Raw genomic sequence first — 7,575 nt, 5'->3', positions numbered from 1 at the left:
CCCTTGGGGCGCACGAGGCGAGGTGCGTTTTCAGCTTGCTCGACACGTCGTACTGGCTGAAGCCCTCGCGAGTCGCGACGGCCACATGCGCCGGCTGGACTCGAGCAGCGGGGACAGAGCGGCGGAGCCACGCACGCGGCCACATGGTCTGGTCTGGTGGTGTACAGCCGTCAATTCGCTTTTCCGAGAAGCAAAACGCGCCCTTCACTTGGAGCGACGCACCGTGATCTACGTACGGCATCGAGGACGTCGCGGCCTGTCGGCGCTCCGCTTTCGTGCCGATCTCGGCCGAGCGACCCGCGATGGGTAACGTGAGAGAGGCACGGTTAGGCCGCCGTCGCCGTCGGGACACGATCGGACAGGGGTCGCTCCGCTGCTGGCTTTCCACACGCCATCGGTCGATCGCGATCGACGATCTGCTGGACCCGAAAGGCGGTGACAGGCCGACCTGGAACCCACACCACAGCGACCGCGAGATCGAGTCGAGAGGACGTGACGTGACCCAGACTCTGCGCACGGCGCACCGCATTTGCTGCGGTGCAGACGGATTACTTCTGGAAATAGGCACGGATCACTATTGCACAAAATGATAGGGGAAGTTTGGTGGATACGAAACGCTACGGCACGAATACGCTTCTGGAGTAAAGGATTGGCCTACTGTGAAGTGCGGTGCGTGGTGCGTGATGTTGATGTAGGCAGGTGTGCACTTGTGCTGCCGATAAAGAAATACAGATGGACGACGTACGTGCGGTACCTTGGAAAGGTTAGGCTCTTTTTTCTAGGAGTAGGGAAAAAAGAAATGTTAGGTTCGTGTCTAAAGTAAGATAAAGTTATGCGTTTGTTCGCGGAATTTCAAAGGCTAATCATATGATCATATCCGTTAATATATTCTTCCACCAACCACTGTACGTTGTGTGCCAAGAGGAGTGTGCTCGTTTTAGCCCCGTCTATTTATTTTTATTTTTTGCGGAGTAAATGCGACCATGGTCTTAGGGATGGCACCTGCAGGGTATGGGTATAGGTGGCTCTACCCCATATATCCTTACCCGTCCATCCTGAGCTTACCTATCACCCATACCTGTCAAGGGTATAACTTTTTTCCATACCCGTCACCCGACGTTGACATGGGTACCCGTGCGTAAATATACCCATGTTTTAAACACATCAATTGAGTAGAAAATGGTTGTAAAAAGCAACATATAAACACAAATTATTAATAGCAACACATTTCAAACAACAATGTACAACAACACATTCTCATAAACAAATATAATGGCCTATAAAGCGACACATAAAAATGTTAAACAACAACATATAAGCATACACTTTAAGTTCAGAAAATCATGATAGAGAGAATTTGACTACACTTCGAGTTTTTACCTAGCGTGACTAGGAGGGGAAAATTAATACATTGGGGTATTAAAGAAAATTCACTTGTTAACACTTTAGATGTGTACATGGGTACGCGGGCATGGATTATACGATCGCATACCCGTACCCTCTCTACCCGATGGGTAAAGATAGTTTCCCATTTAAGTACCCATGGGTAAATTTTTGTCTCATACCGTTACCCTAATAGGGTTTTTACCCGTAGGGTACGTGAGTAATGGGTACCTACTGCCATCCCTACATGGTCTTCTGCTACTTCTTCTCCTCTAGAGGGTGACCATGTTCTTCCCGGAAGCCGCTCCATCGCCGGAGCTAGATTGTCATTGTTGATCGGAACAGAAATTCATCCAGGCCACATCTTGCTGGAACAACGTCATGTAGAAGAAATCGACGCGGCTGGAAGAGATGCAAATTCTAGACAAGACCTCCACTATTTCTTGCATGACTTGCTCTGGCATGGCACTAGAGGACACACCAATGTGACAGAGAAGAGGACGAAGGACCAAACCACCGAGGAAAGATGTTGTGGCTGCCGCATCGACATACCCTACAAACCTAGGGTCATTTGAATAAATGACGTGAGGAATCTATGTATGTGCATCATCGACGCCACTATGGACGACACCTATGTAGCTCGAGGGAAGGTTATTCACCAAGCTGACGCTGCTGCCATCATCAATGTTGCGCCATTGTGGAACCTAACCCTAACCTATCTATGGCCCGCAAGAAGCATCGGGTTTGCTAAGTTCCATGCACTAGCCAACACAATCAAAAGTTCAAACCGATGAAAAGGGTTAGGCAATCCATATATACGCTTCAGCACCCCCTCTCACGTGTGATGCGGGAAGTCAATCCGTGAATAGACTCAGAGATATGGCTCAAGAGGCCTATATGTGGACACAAAGGGTAACAATAATGTTTTCATAAACTGTGAAAGCCAGGACTTGAGCTCAAGACCTTAGGCCCTAATACCATGTCAAGCTTCATGCACAACCTGTCGCCACAAAAGTCTGAACTGATGAAAAGGACTACACAATTCACATATACACTTCAACAGGGTTCCCCATTCTTCTCATTGCTGGAGAGAAAGACGAATACGGGGGAGGGGTGGGGTCAACAAAGGTACGGAAGTGGCGAACAATTAGTCTCATTTACAGAAGAGTACAAGACATAGAATCATCTCGCTGCTGAGTGCACATCGCTGCAACGAGCACAATAAAAGCTTACATACAATGCATTTTCTCTAACCGGGGCTTTCAATATGTTGGGGCTCCAGCTACCACCGATAGATCAGAAGATGTGTTTGATCTCCCCTATACACCTAGAATCGTCTTTTTTGGCTATGTGCCAGACAAAGATTTGGGCGCATCCAGACACAAATCAAGGTGAAGGCGATTTTTGCTCCATAACCATATTCGTACAAGCCACATCACGCGTCGATGATCCATGAGAGGCGAATCTCACATGATGAGACTAGAAGTCCCCCAGTGGGCATCACATGCCAAAACGGTAAACATCACAATGTCTAACAAAGTCAAGGATATCATGACCATGGCAGGCAAAGGAATACATAACATGAGAAGAAATTAGAACATGTACCCATCCTAGAACCACCTCACTTCTATCGATTCCATCCAAAAACGAAGTTGGCCAACATCATTCTTTGGTAGGAACTAGCGCGCATGTATTCAAGAGCCAAAATCCAGACCTTTTGCATCACCATCATGATGATGTTTTTAGTGCTCATGTATCCATTGTCTTCCCCTAGCACAGCTATGGATCATAAGCTAGACTCTAGTATTTTTCGAGGTAGTGTGATGAGCTTCACCCCGTCATTCTTGGGAGGCAATCGATCCCATATCCGTGATGACAACAGGTACAATGGTCATGATGATCACTATGTAGAGAGATGGTTCTCAATGGAGATGACATTGCCAATGTTTGTTTGTTATGCCTTACGAGTGCTTTCACAAGTGCCCTCTTCGTGCACAAATGTAGAACAAGTGTCCTCAAGGGCAACAATATTTTGTTTCATTGGTTACTTTGCCTTATGATTTTTCTGACTCAAGTTGTACTCTCCTAGAGTTAATTGTGTTGCGTGTTTTTAAATATGGTAAAAAAATAGTTGCGTAGTATAGGAGTTCAGTTGAAAATCAGGGGAGGACCAAGGAGTTACAAAGTACTTAGGGAATCTCCAAAGTGGACCCTCAAATCGTCCGCAAATGTCCGGACCGAACTGTCATGACATAGTTTGCCATTCAAACCGGATCCCTATTTGATGTGTTCGCGCGTCCATTTTCCAGCAAACCGGACACAAATTGGGGGAGGTTTGCAGGCGAATAGATCGTCATCACGTATGCGTCCAAGAACATTGTCCCACCCAACATCATGTCCCGCGCCGGTGCCCTCTCCCCCGCGAACATACCTCTGCACCCCGCACCACATTCATGTCGGCGTAAAGCTAACACGACCAGTCACATGAGCTGACATTAAAGCAGCATGCTGACCGAGACTACCGCATGCTCCGAGTCTGCTTGGTCTTCACGCCTCTTCAATGCCAGAGCAAAGTGACTGGGCAGGGTGACTTTCACCACATTGAAGTCTGTTGTCGTCATCTGTCGGCATTAAACAGTAGCGACATCCAAGAAATCGACCCCGCGCCTGCATTGAAACAAAACGTCACTTGGTCTGGCTGACACCCGCTATTTAGACATGGTCACGCACGGCACGATCCGCACCGCACCACCTCTGCTTTCTTTGTCCTCTGTGAACCTTTGACGCAATGACGACGAGCTCTAGCACGTTGTGGGAGAGCCTCTCGACAGAGTTGGTCGGCTCGCCGTGTGCGACAAAAAGAGGTCGGACTGCCCGCGAGATCACCAGAGGTGAGCGAGGGGGACGGCGACCGGATGATGGAGGACGCATCCAATGACAAGCCCGCGCCCGCACCCTTGCCGGTTGTCAGCTTCACCATGGCGCAGGCGCACAACCACTACAGAAAAAATAGACTTCCGTGATGATACGTGTTTGTCACAGTAGGTTGCGTTTTTTGTCATGCATGTACATCCATGACGATTTTATGACAGAATCAAGATAGTCATACCTGTGCTGTCGTAGAAGTGTTTCATGACATTACCAAAATTATCATCACGGAAGTGTCCACTTCCATGACGATAAATCGCGCGTCACAGAAGTGCTTTCGTCAAGGGTGACCGACACGTGGCATCCACCGTAACGGAACACCGTTAAGCTATCGGGTCAGGTTTTGGATCCGATAACCCATTAACAGCCCGGACCAATGGGGATTTTCCACGTGTAAAATCATCATTGGCTGGAGGAAACACGTGTCGGCTCATCGTTGGGACAGATGTCATCCACTCATTGGACAGAAGGCGCCTATGATACGTCAACATGTGGCACGACCTAATAGAGGCCCATTCCTGTGAAAAGGCCGGCCCGTTTGACTTGGTCAAAAGGTGGCGGGCCGACCCATGGAAAGCCTGTTAACGGCCTGTTCGCATATAGCCCATTTACAGCCCGCTAACTCAAGGCCCGTTACACCCTATCCGAATTAGGCCCAGTAGCGTCATCTCGGCCATCCAATATGATTCCAGCTTCACTTCTGGCCCATGTATGGCCCACGACGTCTTTCGGCCCATATGAGGCCCTTTGTAACTCTTGGCCCATTAACGGCCCGTGGTGAAACTGACCCGCAGTGAATAGTGTATCACTTTATACCTATTAACGACCCGTGGTGAAACTGGCCCGTAATGAACAGTGTATCACTTTATACCCATTAACGGCCCGTTATTCCGTTGGGCCGTTTCCAGTCCATGTTATCTTTCGGCCTTCTCAGAGCCCATTTACACTTGGGCTCATTTCCAGCATTCGTTTACTTACGGCCCGTTACTGTCATTTTCTGCTTGTGGGCTAAATTCAGCCCGAGGTTATAGTCGGCCCGTTTTGTGGCCCGTTATTATGTTGGGCCGTTTTCGTAGCGTCATCGAATACGGCCGATTAACGACGACCCGTTATGGTCGGCCCATGAACAGACGATTCCAACTCTAGCCCGTTTACGGCCATAATGCGGTCTGTTATTGGCCCATGTTTGGCCAACCGATCATACGACCCGTACAAGGCACATTGATGATATGGCCCGCAGAAGGCCCATTGTGTCTACGACCCGTATAAGGCCCATTGTTTCTACGATACGTAGAAGGCCCATTGTTTCTATGGCCCGTAGGAGGGAAATGGTAACTACAGTAAATATGTAGCCCATGGTTATTGTGGCCTAGTTTTAAAAAATAGGTTATTGCGGCCACTAGCAAACCGCGGAAAAATAACTGCACTGACTACAAGCAAAGAAATAAACAAGACAATAAGGAAATAAATAAGCAAGCAACTTACGCTAGGCTATCACGACTATTACACATATTACATCCACTGGGCATCAAAGTTTGCCACCAGTGCAAATATAGGGAAGATAGCAGCATATAAACGCCGCAGCAAAACAAGTCCAGAACTGAAACCACTTAAGAAGAGCTCAAGAAACATATCCTGGGTACCCATAATGCCGGCAAGATGCTTAACAAGCTTATTAACTTTCTCTTGTTTGGCGCTTAAGTCCTCCAGCACTTGATGTTGCACCAGAAAGTATGCATCTGAATTCTGCAGGGACTTCCTCAGTCCTTCGGCTTTCTGTCGCATAACATGTGATCGATGTCTTTCAACTTGAAGTTGAGACTCAAGAATCCGAACTGATTCAGGAAACGAGTTCGAAAAGCTGGTGCTAGCAGTAGTAGCCAGTAACTCGAACACTACATCAAGACAGGACTTTGGGGTTGTCTCAGTGTCTTCAATATAGTTTTTATTAGCTTTCTTGGAGACCAACAGGGATGTCTCACTATCTTGAACCTTATCTGCATTACTTCCTTTACCATTGCATAATGGGGTACTCTTCTCCAATATTTTGTCCGCGTTCTAAAGAGAAACAAACAAACACATCACAGGTTTACAATGTAGTATATGAAGCTCATTTTGGTAAACCAGTTCAGTAGTAAGGTGGACAGGATAACAACATGAAACAAACATATATCTATGTAGTATGGTCACTGTATGGTCTATATCATTCTAGTTTATGTTGCCAAATCAAGATAGATACAATTCGAATCATATCTATTTAAGACAAAGCAGCATAGACAGAATATAAGTGTGGGAAACTACACAGCAATAACAACACTTGTAATGTGCATGGCATGAGAACATAACTGTTTATTCAATTGAAACTGAAATCAACATAGAGCAAGTTACAATAGCAAACAGCCAAACACGTTAAAGAAACAGGTTTAAAACATACCTGTTGCGCCATTGGAATTTCAATTGCATCCTTCAAATTTGAAATTAGTTGGTATGAGTAAATACAGTGATGCAAGAGCAAAGTAGTATGAACCATAGCTATGGAACCTGACCTGAGAATAATTCTTCTTATGCTTTAAGCATTGACTTGGGGTTCAGAGTGGTGGTCCTCGTGCTTTGGGCACTATAGTTGCCTTACTAACTGCTCGTGTTTGGGTGCTCTGTGGTGGAGACGGTGTTGTGTCAACGGGAACTGGGTTACTATCTGCTGGGGTTGGGGTTAGAAGGGGTGTAGCTAGTTCTCTGTCCAACTAGGTAGGGGTACAATCTGCATGAGTGTGGGTTATGTGTGGTGGGGCTGGTTCTTGGGCAAGTACAACCGTGGTTCTATCTGCATCGACAGGTAGCACGATCTTTTCTGAAGACCATGTTTTTACTCCCACAGATACTGCCATCACACCCTCCAATTGAAATGGCTGATAAACAAAAAAAGTAATTGAATGTACAGACATTGTAAGATAGACAGGTGCAATGGATAGTAGGGAAGAAAACAGGGCATGAAATAATTCACATTTATGTTGTCTAAGCAAACAGAATAGCAGGACATAATTTCACATATATGATGGCTAATTAAACAGGATAGCATGACACAATTTCACATGTATGATGGCTAACTAAACAGGATAGAATGACATACTTCAAAATATGATGACTATGTAAACAGGATGACATGATATAACTATACGATATGTCTATTAAAGTGGTTGGCATGCCATAAATCACAAACATGCCATCGATGGAAACATGATGGCATGATATAATTCATGGATA

This window comes from Triticum dicoccoides, chromosome 4B, assembly GCF_002162155.2.
Source record: "Triticum dicoccoides isolate Atlit2015 ecotype Zavitan chromosome 4B, WEW_v2.0, whole genome shotgun sequence".
NCBI classification, from domain to species: Eukaryota; Viridiplantae; Streptophyta; class Magnoliopsida; order Poales; family Poaceae; genus Triticum; species Triticum dicoccoides.
The sequence above is the reverse complement of the archived record's forward strand: the minus strand, read 5'-3'. Positions refer to the sequence as shown.